Source organism: Simochromis diagramma, unplaced genomic scaffold, assembly GCF_900408965.1.
Source record: "Simochromis diagramma unplaced genomic scaffold, fSimDia1.1 OVJJ01000271.1, whole genome shotgun sequence".
NCBI classification, from domain to species: domain Eukaryota; kingdom Metazoa; phylum Chordata; class Actinopteri; order Cichliformes; family Cichlidae; genus Simochromis; species Simochromis diagramma.
In genome coordinates, this window is record NW_024386909.1 from 1715864 (window position 1) to 1728978 (window position 13115).

General features: G+C 42.2%; 1 long non-coding RNA gene across 1 annotated transcript; it reads left to right on the top strand.

The window, feature by feature from the left end:
• The first annotated feature begins 4907 nt into the window (after nucleotides 1–4907).
• Nucleotides 4908–7829, top strand: LOC120736204. Its single transcript, XR_005696434.1, has 3 exons — nucleotides 4908–5498; nucleotides 7529–7594; nucleotides 7772–7829. It is a non-coding gene; the product is annotated as an uncharacterized LOC120736204 (long non-coding RNA).
• The last annotated feature ends 5286 nt before the right edge of the window (nucleotides 7830–13115 follow it).

Sequence of the window (13115 nt, forward strand, 5' to 3'; positions counted from 1 at the left end):
AGCCACGCTGTGGAGTACGTGGATGCGTGTGATGGAGCATTGTCCTGCATGAAAATCATGTTTTTCTTGAAGGATGCAGACTTCTTCCTGTACCACTGCTTGAAGAAGGTGTCTTCCAGAAACTGGCAGTAGGACTGGGAGTTGAGCTTGACTCCATCCTCAACCCGAAAAGGCCCCACAAGCTCATCTTTGATGATACCAGCCCAAACCAGTACTCCACCTCCACCTTGCTGGCGTCTGAGTCGGACTGGAGCTCTCTGGCCTTTACCAATCCAGCCACGGGCCCATCCATCTGGCCCATCAAGACTCACTCTCATTTCATCAGTCTATAAAACCTTAGAAAAATCAGTCTTGAGATATTTCTTGGCCCAGTCTTGACGTTTCAGCTTGTGTGTCTTGTTCAGTGGTGGTCGTCTTTCAGACTTTCTTACCTTGGCCATGTCTCTGAGTATTGCACACCTTGTGCTTTTGGGCACTCCAGTGATGTTGCAGCTCTGAAATATGGCCAAACTGGTGGCAAGTGGCATCTTGGCAGCTGCACGCTTGACTTTTCTCAGTTCATGGGCAGTTATTTTGCGCCTTGGTTTTTCCACACGCTTCTTGCGACCCTGTTGACTATTTTGAATGAAACGCTTGATTGTTCGATGATCACGCTTCAGAAGCTTTGCAATTTTGATACTGCTGCATCCCTCTGCAAGATATCTCACTATTTTTGACTTTTCTGAGCCTGTCAAGTCCTTCTTTTGACCCATTTTGCCAAAGGAAAGGACATAGCCTAATAATTATGCACACCTGATAAAGGGTGTTGATGTCATTAGACCACACCCCTTCTCATTACAGAGATGCACATCACCTAATATGCTTAATTGGTAGTAGGCTTTCGAGCCTATACAGCTTGGAGTAAGACAACATGCATGAAGAGGATGATGTGGACAAAATACTCATTTGCCTAATAATTCTGCACTCCCTGTAGTTGGCAACAGGACAGCGCCCTACCTCCCACTGCGAGACCATAGTGCTGACGTGCTACAGAAAAGCAGCGGGGTAATTCTCGCGACTTATCTTAATGCAATAAACCGAGCCACTGTAAAAAAAACAGTGACCGTCGCTGCCCCTCTCTGCCTAGCACCTCCAAGCTGAGAGACTGACAGGACGGCTGCTGGGTTTTCCTTGCCCCGCCCCTGGCCAGGGTTGTTTTAATTCCTTTTGCATTTTTAACTGTTTTTGTATAATAAATTACATTTTAGTGATACAGTTTTTATATCCTTCTATTCCCTTGGCTTTTTTGACAGTTTCCCTCCTTAGAATAACACCTGTTAATCCACCATTACAACTGCATATACCTTTGTATACTGAAAGATGAAGGACAGGAGGACAAAGATGGATTCAGATTGTTGGGCTCAGAGTTTCTGTGGAATGATTTGGTGTGTGTTGTAAAGAAGTGGCCTTAGGGCTGGGCCATATTATACCGTTCACAGTAATACCGGTATAATGTTAGGCAACGATAGGAAAATGAAATATCGCGATAGAATATGAGTAAAACGCGAATGCGCAGTGCCTTTGTTTTCATACGCACATGGCCGATTGTTGAGTGAAACAGATGAACCAGAATTGGTTTGTAAAAATGGTGCAGCTTCAGTGATGTGGAACTGGTTTGGTTTTTGTCCGTCAGATACACGACAAAGCACATTTTTTTGCAGAACATGCAAGCGGCCGTCGTTATTGTCGTATTTGTCGGACTAAGATGCTCTTAAATCTGGGAGTAATCTGGGTCCTAAACTCCGTATGCTTCAGGTCAAACGAACACTGCAGCATCACCGAGAGTTAAAAACTGTCTAAATTCTTTCATCTTTAATAAAACGATCAGCATTGCTGCTTTACCAGGTGTAACTATGAAGTTTAACTTCCAGGCATCCATGAAAACAAAATTTATTACATTTAACGGAGTTAGAAGTTAGCAGGAAGCTAGAGGAAGTTAGCTCGCTAGTTTCGCTAGTTACCTAAGCATGATATTGCATGTTCTGACTGAGAGATTTCTGAAAGAATTCAAACGTACAGCTCTGCTATCACTTCCAACGTAAATGAAGACAGGAAACTAAACAGCAGTGACGTTTGTAGGGTTACTGAAGTTGGGCTAGGTGGTATATAATGATGTGCTACGTGATCGCTAGCGACACAGCTATGTTAGCATAACATAAACAGTGAAGCTGGAGGACGAACACTAACACTTTTCCACTTATAAAAGTTAACGTTAAGGTTCCTGATAGTTAGAGACAAATGCAATCGCATGGCAGGATGCTGTAAACGGACCAAACTTCAGTCAGGAGAACAACTGAGATAATCCATCCACAATACGAGGTTAGTCATTAATATACTGCAACAACATGGGAATAGAGCAGCTGCCAGAGAATTCAACATTAATGAATCAATGGTACAGAAGTGGAGGAAGCAAGAAGAATGAGTTTAATAAAGTTTGATTTATCTGACTGCTTTGTTTCACTTAATGTGCCTTATAATCCCGTGCACCTGATGGTCCAAAAAATACGCACTGCACACTGCAGTTTAATGTTGCAAAGCACCTCTTTTTAACTTCAGTGGATATTATGCATGGTTATGCTCAGGATATGCCAGCCCATTTCTACTGGAAATGCCTTTTGGTTAAACTTTCAGCAAGGAATTTGCATTTGCACTGTTACATTTTTATAAAGCTTTAATGTACATAAAAAACAGCTTATTGTTTAAGTGAAAATAAATGGAAGGTTGTCTTTTTGCGCTAGTAATGTTGTGGAGTTGTATTTTGTCTCGCATCAATTATATCGTCAGTTATATCGTTATCGCGAATTTTCAAATACAGGGAGTGCAGAATTATTAGGCAAATGAGTATTTTGTCCACATCATCCTCTTCATGCATGTTGTCTTACTCCAAGCTGTATAGGCTCGAAAGCCTACTACCAATTAAGCATATTAGGTGATGTGCATCTCTGTAATGAGAAGGGGTGTGGTCTAATGACATCAACACCCTATATCAGGTGTGCATAATTATTAGGCAACGTCCTTTCCTTTGGCAAAATGGGTCAAAAGAAGGACTTGACAGGCTCAGAAAAGTCAAAAATAGTGAGATATCTTGCAGAGGGATGCAGCAGTCTCAAAATTGCAAAGCTTCTGAAGCGTGATCATCGAACAATCAAGCGTTTCATTCAAAATAGTCAACAGGGTCGCAAGAAGCGTGTGGAAAAACCAAGGTGCAAAATAACTGCCCATGAACTGAGAAAAGTCAAGCGTGCAGCTGCCAAGATGCCACTTGCCACCAGTTTGGCCATATTTCAGAGCTGCAACATCACTGGAGTGCCCAAAAGCACAAGGTGTGTGTCAATGGAAAATTGTATTTAGTAGTCAGTATAATCTTTTAGTGATATAAGTTTGCTTATGGTAGGATGCTGTTTGTAGTTATTTGGTAGTAACAGGATGTGTGATTTTTAGCAGGCTTGGTTCACCCCCACATCCTGGGAGCATGGGAGAGGTCGTACCTTGTTTTATTGTTTTAACGTAGCTATGTCTGTTTTAGTCTAAGTGCTTTAACTGCTGGACTTCCTCACCGTGCCATCTAGGGTGGGGGAGACTACCCTCTTTATGACCAAGGATGTACCTTTTGTGCTTTCATGTTATATGACCCTTTGATCAGCAGGACACACACACACACACACACACACACACACACACACACACACACACACACACACACACCACTGAAGTATAAATAAAGACCAGGGCAAAGCTCAGCGCGAGTCTCTCAGTCTGGAGGCTGCCCTTGCTAGCAAGAAGTTCTGTGTGTTTCTCTTCTCTGAGTCTTTACTGAAGAAGTGTTTTAGAATATTTTCCCTAACAGTGTGCAATACTCAGAGACATGGCCAAGGTAAGAAAGGCTGAAAGACGACCACCACTGAACAAGACACACAAGCTGAAACGTCAAGACTGGGCCAAGAAATATCTCAAGACTGGTTTTTCTAAGGTTTTATAGACTGATGAAATGAGAGTGAGTCTTGATGGGCCAGATGGATGGGCCCGTGGCTGGATTGGTAAAGGCCAGAGAGCTCCAGTCCGACTCAGACGCCAGCAAGGTGGAGGTGGAGTACTGGTTTGGGCTGGTATCATCAAAGATGAGCTTGTGGGGCCTTTTCGGGTTGAGGATGGAGTCAAGCTCAACTCCCAGTCCTACTGCCAGTTTCTGGAAGACACCTTCTTCAAGCAGTGGTACAGGAAGAAGTCTGCATCCTTCAAGAAAAACATGATTTTCATGCAGGACAATGCTCCATCACACGCGTCCAAGTACTCCACAGCGTGGCTGGCAAGAAAGGGTATAAAAGAAGAAAAACTAATGACATGGCCACCTTGTTCACCTGATCTGAACCCCATTGAGAACCTGTGGTCCATCATCAAATGTGAGATTTACAAGGAGGGAAAACAGTACACCTCTCTGAACAGTGTCTGGGAGGCTGTGGTTGCTGCTGCACGCAATGTTGATGGTGAACAGATCAAAACACTGACAGAATCCATGGATGGCAGGCTTTTGAGTGTCCTTGCAAAGAAAGGTGGCTATATTGGTCGCTGATTTGTTTTTGTTTTGTTTTTGAATGTCAGAAATGTATATTTGTGAATGTGGAGATGTTATATTGGTTTCACTGGTAAAAAATAAATAATTGAAATGGGTATATATTTGTTTTTTGTTAAGTTGCCTAATAATTATGCACAGTAATAGTCACCTGCACACACAGATATCCCCCTAAAATAGCTAAAACTAAAAACAAACTACAAACTACTTCCAAAAATATTCAGCTTTGATATTAATGAGTTTTTTGGGTTCATTGAGAACATGGTTGTTGTTCAATAATAAAATTATTCCTCAAAAATACAACTTGCCTAATAATTCTGCACTCCCTGTATTGCCAACTCACATTTCAGGCTGTTCAAAAAGGCTCCTCGGAGCCTCTGCCTGAAAATGAGAGCACATTGTGTCAGAAATCCTCCGCTCTTGTCCAGCTCTTCAGAAAACTTGTCTGCAGCAGGCACAGGGTGCTCGTGAGGCAGAAGACGAGGGAAGAGGGCAGGCAGCAGCGGGGAGGCGTGTTGCTGGCAGCTCCGAAAGAAGATAGCAACATACATTTTAATTCAGTCACAACCTATAACAGGGCTCTCTGCACCTTGGTTTTATGCTGCAGCATCTTCAAATGCCGCTCCAGCGGGTCTGCTGTAATTATAATTCCCGCTGCACCAGGTTTAACTTAAGGGCATTTAAGGAGTCTAAGATGTCTTGCAGGGTGGACAAGTCATCTTGGACTCTGACTTCCTCTTTTGCATGTTAAGCAGGAAGCATAACACTGACTGTTTCACACTTGTTATCAGTGAGTATCTTTATACTTCCTCATTTCTGACATGACAAAAAGTAGTTCAGTTGGGTTATTAGAATTCTGCTAAAAAAAGACCTGACATGAACTCGTTAGGTAAGAAAATATTTTGTGCTTTTATTTCTTAGTTTTGTGATACTGAAACTTATTCTGTTGTTTTTCCTTTACCGTACTGACAGAGACATTATTGTGTTTACTAGTGCTTTACTTGTAGTCACGAAAACACGAGTTATTATAGTTTCATTTTTATTTATAGTTTTTGTGTAGTTATATTATTAAATTAACAAGTTTTCTACCGCCTGACTACCGAGGACAGTGACGTCATCAGCGAGAGACCGGTGACCAGCATTGCGGAGCATGACGTCCGAGCGGCACTGAGGAGAGTGAACACAAGGAAAGCGGCGGGGCCAGACGGCATCACCGGCCGTCTGCTGCACTGCTGTGCTGTCCAGCTAGCAGGTGTGTTCACTTACATCTTCAACGAGTCCCTGGCGAAGTCTGTGGTCCCCACATGCTTCAAAAGATCCACCATCATCCCTGTGCCCAAGAACAGCAAACCCTCATCCCTGAACGATTACCGGCCAGTTGCACTGACCTCGGTAGTAATGAAGGTGTTTGAGAGGCTGCTGAAGAACATCATCTCCTCCGCCATCCCAGACACCACAGATCCGCTGCAGTTCGCCTACAGATCCAACAGATCCACAGAGGATGCCATCGCCCACGTCCTACACACCACTCTCAGCCACGTTGACAAGAAACAGGGTAACTATGTGCGAATGCTGTTTGTTGATTACAGTTCAGCGTTTAACACAATAGTGCCCTGCAGACTGTTCACAAAGCTGAGGGATCTGGGACTTAACAGCCGTCTGTGTGCATGGGTGTTGGACTTCCTCACTGGCAGAACTCAGGTGGTGAGGGTGGGCAGGTGCTTCTCCAACAGCATCACCATCAACACAGGAGCACCTCAGGGATGTGTCCTCTCGCCACTGCTCTACTCCCTCTACACTTCAGACTGTGTGGCCACCCATGGCTCCAACACCATTGTGAAGTTTGCTGACGACACAGTGGTGTTGGGTGCCATCTCCAACAACGATGAGGCGGCCTACATGGATGAAGTGAAGAATCTGGCATCGTGGTGCCAGGACAACCACCTCCAGCTGAACGTCAGCAAGACCAAGGAGCTGGTGGTGGACTTCAGAAGGGGTCAGCACAGAGACTACAAGCCCATTATCATTAATGGAGCTCCAGTGGAGAGGGTGCAGTCCTTCAAGTATCTTGGTGTCCACATCTCCTCAGACCTGACATGGGCTGCCCACATTCAGGTCCAGACCAAAAAGGCTAGGCAGCGCCTGTATCACCTACGACAACTGAGGAAGTTCAGGGTCTCTCCAAAGATCCTCAGGATTTTCTATACAGGCGCTGTGGAGAGCATCCTCACACAGAACATGACATCGTGGTTCGGGAACAGCTGTGTGAAGGACCAAAAAGCTCTCCAGAGAGTGATCCGTACAGCAGAACGCTGCTGCAGGATTGCTCTCCCCCCGCTTCAGGACACCTACACCAGGAGATGCCGGACTAGAGCAGCGCAGATACTGAAGGACCCGTCCCATCCTGGCAACAAACTGTTCCAACTTCTGCAATCTGGTAGAAGGTTCCGCATGTTCCGGGCAAGGACAGAGAGACTCAAGAGGAGCTTCTATCCCCAAGCCATCCGTGCCCTAAACACACACACCCGCCCTCTCACATCATCTATAATTGACTGAGTCAGGACTCTTCCAGACACTAAACCAAGGCACAATGTACATTTCAATTCCTTTAATTTTAAATATGTTTATATTGTCTATCCTGTAAAATAGTCAGATATCTATTCATATTAATGTACAGAATTCACCTGCTTGCTGCTACTACTGCACATTCACCCAGTGTATATACTATATGTGTATATATATATATATATATATATATATATATATATAATGTTCTTCCTCTACACCCCCCCCCCAATTTTTGCACATGTCGAGAAGCGTGTCAGGCTACATTTCACTGTGTGTTATACTTGTATAACTATGCATGTGACAAATAATAAAGAACCTTGAACCTTGAAGAACCTTGAACCTTGAACCCAGGGAACAAGATTCCGTCTATGAACATGGTGAAAGTTGGCATGATACTGATTGTCCTCTTTGTTCCAGGTGAGCTGTTTATTCAGTTATTCAAAGATATTATAGGGGTAATTTATACTCTACTCTAATTTAGAATTATGCCAAAAGACCATTATAGATGGAGCCATCTGCTCATTCCCTGATTGAAAAATATCAGCACACACTGTTAAACGGAGGGGAAAAATGTCTATAATGCTGTATTTACAGATGCTTTGGCTGACTGCCCTGATGAAGCAGACCTCTTCATAACTGCACCAAAGAAGCACTGAGTGGATCTTGTTTGAAAATCCCATGTAGCTTCAGACTCAAAGAAGAACAGAAGTTTAAGAGCACAAGAAAAATCATTGGAGTGTGGATAAAAAAGGATTCCAGAATTGTCATTTATCCAAACAATGTGATCTACAACAGTAACGGAGCAGTTAACATCTATCCAATGAGTATTACTGGGAACCTGAGTCAGAGAGACTGCACCACTCTGTTTACTAATTTAACCACCACATACACAGACACATACTTCTTCAGAGTAGAGAGTGAACCATTCAAGGCGACAGCTCATTGTGATCCTCTTCAAATAACAGTCAGAGGTAAAGATTTTTTTAAATTAGTTTATAGTTTAATATTTTAATAATTGCTCTTCATGAACTGGCATATATGTCTGTGGAGACCAAAATTAACAATACTATCATAATGAGTATCCAGACTGACAGCTGAATATACATATATTTATATTTCCATAATTCCATCAAAAGCTGTAAATAAAATTAGAATGAAATGATCTGCAAAACATTTACATCCTTTTTTTTAATTAGTGTGACGAAAGGAAAACAAAGTTACTTTAAAGTAATATTCTTGGGTTTTTTTGTTTTTTTTTTTGGTTTGTTTCAGAACAACACAGGCTTAAACTGTAGCAGTTAAGCACTTTTTTGCTACAGAGACATTCTGTTATTGCACTGTTTAGACACTGTGGTTTGACATTTTCATGCTGAAAAGACCATTTAGTGCAACCTATGTTTCTCCAAAGAAAGTTAAGCATGTGAACAGGTTAGAGTGTAGCACAATTGTAGTCTGTACTGGTAGGGCACTTATGAAGAGTGGAAATGTGGCCGGTTCAGATACCTGTGCAGGTATGGAGATGTCTAGGAGAAAAGACAGCTGAATTTTTAAACTGATTGTTTATTACAATCATGGAGACTGAGAGGATGCCTATGGAGAACAGGAGATAGAGATAGGTGAAAAAGATAGAGCTAGCAAAATAAAGTGGTTTTCAGAAGTGTTCCTGTGCCTATACCATTAATGATTATTAGAGAAATTAAGAAACTAGAAAACCTTAAGTATTTAAAGTAAAGATTACTTCCAATTCATTGCATGATGTTTTTCCTTTGCATTCTCTAGAGCATTTCTGTTTTTTTGGAAAAAGGTTTGTGATTTTTCTGCTGCTATTATATTCATACCCACAGACTTCAGTGTTCACATGTCTTACCAGAGCTAAATTACCTCTTCGTGACTTCATCAAAGATGAGCTTGTGGGGCCTTTTCGGGTTGAGGATGGAGTGAAGCTCAACTCCCAGTCCTACTGCCAGTTTCTGGAAGACACCTTCTTCAAGCAGTGGTACAGGAAGAAGTCTGCATCCTTCAAGAAAAACATGATTTCCATGCAGGACAATGCTCCATCACACGCATCCACGTACTCCACAGCGTGGCTGGCAAGAAAGGGTATAAAAGAAGAAAAACTAATGACATGGCCTCCTTGTTCACCTGATCTGAACCCCATTGAGAACCTGTGGTCCATCATCAAATGTGAGATTTACAAGGAGGGAAAACAGTACACCTCTCTGAACAGTGTCTGGGAGGCTGTGGTTGCTGCTGCACGCAATGTTGATGGTGAACAGATCAAAACACTGACAGAATCCATGGATGGCAGGCTTTTGAGTGTCCTTGCAAAGAAAGGTGGCTATATTGGTCGCCGATTTGTTTTTGTTTTGTTTTTGAATGTCAGAAATGTATATTTGTGAATGTGGAGATGTTATATTGGTTTCACTGGTAAAAATAAATAATTGAAATGGGTATATATTTGTTTTTTGTTAAGTTGCCTAATAATTATGCACAGTAATAGTCACCTGCACACACAGATATCCCCCTAAAATAGCTAAAACTAAAAACAAACTACAAACTACTTCCAAAAACATTCAGCTTTGATATTAATGAGTTTTTTGGGTTCATTGAGAACATGGTTGTTGTTCAATAATAAAATTATTCCTCAAAAATACAACTTGCCTAATAATTCTGCACTCCCTGTAATTCCCCACGGTCCTCTGGCCTCCAGCTATTCCAGCAGCAGCACAGCTCCCTCTGCCTTTCGCTCGCTGGCTGTCGCATGCCCTCGCCACATACTGCACAGTAGTGATGTGTCAGTCACGAACAAAATGGCTCTTAGAGCCGGCTCCTTATCGCAAGCCGTGGGTTTTTGTTTTTTTTCTTCCCTTTATCTCACCCTCTCTCACACTTTTTTCTGCTTCACTCCGCATGTGAGCTTTGTGCTTTGCGCTGGGCAGAGGGGGGAGGGGTGGTAGTCACACTGGCAGTAGCACAGGAACAGAGCGGGGGAGAGAGAGCCAGGGACAACAACGTCACATTAGAAAGGTATAGTAATCATCCACAACTATTTTCAGTTGCAGATGATAAAGGATTCAGAAAGTTTATTCATGCAGCTCCATATGACAGAGAATATGCATCTTCTTTTTGTTTTCATATTTTAATTTATATTTAATTGTGCTGCGGTTTGCAGTGTTTTGTGTTGTTTCACTTTAAATTGGTTTAAAAGGAAAAAGCTGAACATTTAAATAGTTAAAAGTTGAACTGTGACTAGTTGGTTTTTGTATTATATGAATATTTATTACATTTTATGTGGAGTGAATAAATAAAAGAATATTTACGGTGGCCCCTAGAGACAAAGCACGTAAAAACTCCAAAACGCGTACAAACTCTGAAGCACGTACAAAACACAACAGAAGTGCTCCAGAATGCTAGGCGCAGTGTTGAGCTTTTGTTACCTAGTGGCTACACAAGCCAGCAAGTACCAATGACAAATGAACATTTTTTTTATTATTATTTGAATATATATGAGTGCTTGTGTATAAATACACATATGCTTTCAATTGTGTAATTTAAGTGATCTAGGTAGCTCTGTTTTGGAAGTTCAGTTAACTCTGGGAATGTGCTTTGGAGTTTGTAAGTGTTTTGTCTCTAGGGGCCACCGCATATATTTATATATAAACATATAAAAATAAAACCACTTTTTTTTTACATTAGTAATTCCTTTTGTTCATAATTTTATATTATTGTTAATAATAAATTAATTAAAGCAACAAAACAACATGAAGAGCCGGTTCGGAGCCGAAAGAGCCGGCTCTTTTTAGTGAGCCGAGCCGAAAGAGCCGGTTCTCTAAAAAGAGCCGGAAATCCCATCACTACCGTCTCGCCTGTGTGATTAGCATCCGCTGTGTTTCCCGGGGTTTCCTCTTTGCCCTGTTCCCTTCTCTTATTTAGTGTCTGTCTCTTTCTCTGCTCGTCGTTGCGTTCTTTTTGTTATAAAATTTCAGCACTCATCTAGATGACTTCCTCAGTCTCAGCTTTGCATATTGACGGTATGGAATCAACAATGCCAATGAAACTGACCACATCCCACTGTTGGTAGTGCTGTTTGTGATCTGAGACTGACAAAGTCACTTGGATAAATGATGAAACTTTCTCCCATTGAAAACACAACCATACCTGGATGACTAAGCATGCTTTGAGTTATTATATGTTATAATTGTATTTATTATATGCACACACATTCTTTAAAACCTTCTTCTCATTGATTTTATTTTATTTATTTTTTTATTGAGGATGAAGACTATGAGCCCCGACGGCCCTCATCCTCTACATGGCGACATGCAGCAGCTCTCACACCCAAGCAGGCCAAAAAGGTGAAAACTGGAAAGGCTAAACCAAAGTTCAAGGAAAATGGGTCTCCTGGGGTGGAAGAACTGTGGAAAGACAGGGATGAGGAGGACAGAAATCCCAACCCCTTCAGGTTTAAGCCAGCAAGGGACCCAGGCCCTACATTTAACACCACAACAGCATGGTCTCCTCTGTCGCTGTTCCAGCTATTCTTTTGTGAGAACGTTGTCAGAACAATTATTGAGAACACAAATGCCAATGCTGCAAAGAAAAGGAGGGCTGGCAGCAGGTTTCCATGGACTGCTCTCACGGTGAAGCAATTTTACATCTTCTTGGCAATTCTTCTTTACACAGGCCTTGTAAGTGTACACTACAGAGCTGACTATTGGAGAAAAAAATGGCCTTATAACTTGGCCTTATAACTTTCACTTCCCTCGTGACACTATGTCAAGAAACCATTTTGAAGCCATCTTGTGGTCATTGCACCTTAGCAGCCCAAAAGATGACGAGGACAATTAAAATAAAAGAAACACCCCAGAGTACGACCGGCTTTCCAAAATAAAGCCACTCTACAACCAGATTGTGACTGCCTGCAAAGCCCTTTTCCAGCCATATAAAAACATTTGCATCGATGAGCGAATGGTGGCATATAAGGGTAGGATATCAATGAAACAGTTTATGAAGGACAAACCCACAAAGTGGGGATATAAACTGTTTGTCTTGGCTGATTCAGACACTGGCTACACCAGTAAGAGTGAGGTCAGCACAACATATGGGCTTAGCTACTCAGCTGTTATGGATCTTTTACATCTGTCATTGCTTGGGCAGGGCTATATTTTGTATGTGGACAATTTTTACACAAGCCCTACACTCTTCAGTGACCTATATAAAGAAAAAAATGGCTGTTTTGGCACTATTAGAAAAAAACAGACAGGCTTTCCGCGCACACGCAAAAATTACTTTCCTAAGAAGGCTGAGAGGGGAGATGTGCGCTGGATAAGGAAAGGCGAACTGGTGTTTGTGAAGTGGACTGACACTCGAGAGGTCACAATGTGCTCCACAGTGCACAAGGCCTTCAGCGGGAAGACTGTGAAGCAAAAAGTGAAGGAGGCTGCAGGTTGGACAACAAAGGCTGTACCTGTTCCAGATTGTGTTGTAGACTACAACAAGAACATGGGTGGTGTTGATTTGTCCGATGCTCTGATTGGTTATTACACTGTCCTCCATATAACTATGAAATGGTATAAAACTTTGTTTTATCATTTCTTAGACATTGCTGTTGTTAATAGTTTTCTTTTGCATATGGAGTTATGCAAGAGGCAAGGTAAGGAGCCAATGACACAAAAAATGTTTCGGGAGCAGCTTGCCAAGGAGATGCTGGACTTTGCTCCTGCCTCAGCATTACCACCACCAACACCATTGTCTAACCTCACCTGCATGCCATGTTATTTTGGCAGCAATGCAACAGATCTGAGGAGATATTGCTGGAGGTGCCAGGATGCTGGCATCCTGAGGGTGAAAACCCCAATTTATTGTAGGGCTTACGACGTCCCTCTGTGCCTCACATCAAAAAACAACTGCTTTAAAGACTGAGAGTCTCTTCTGTTTC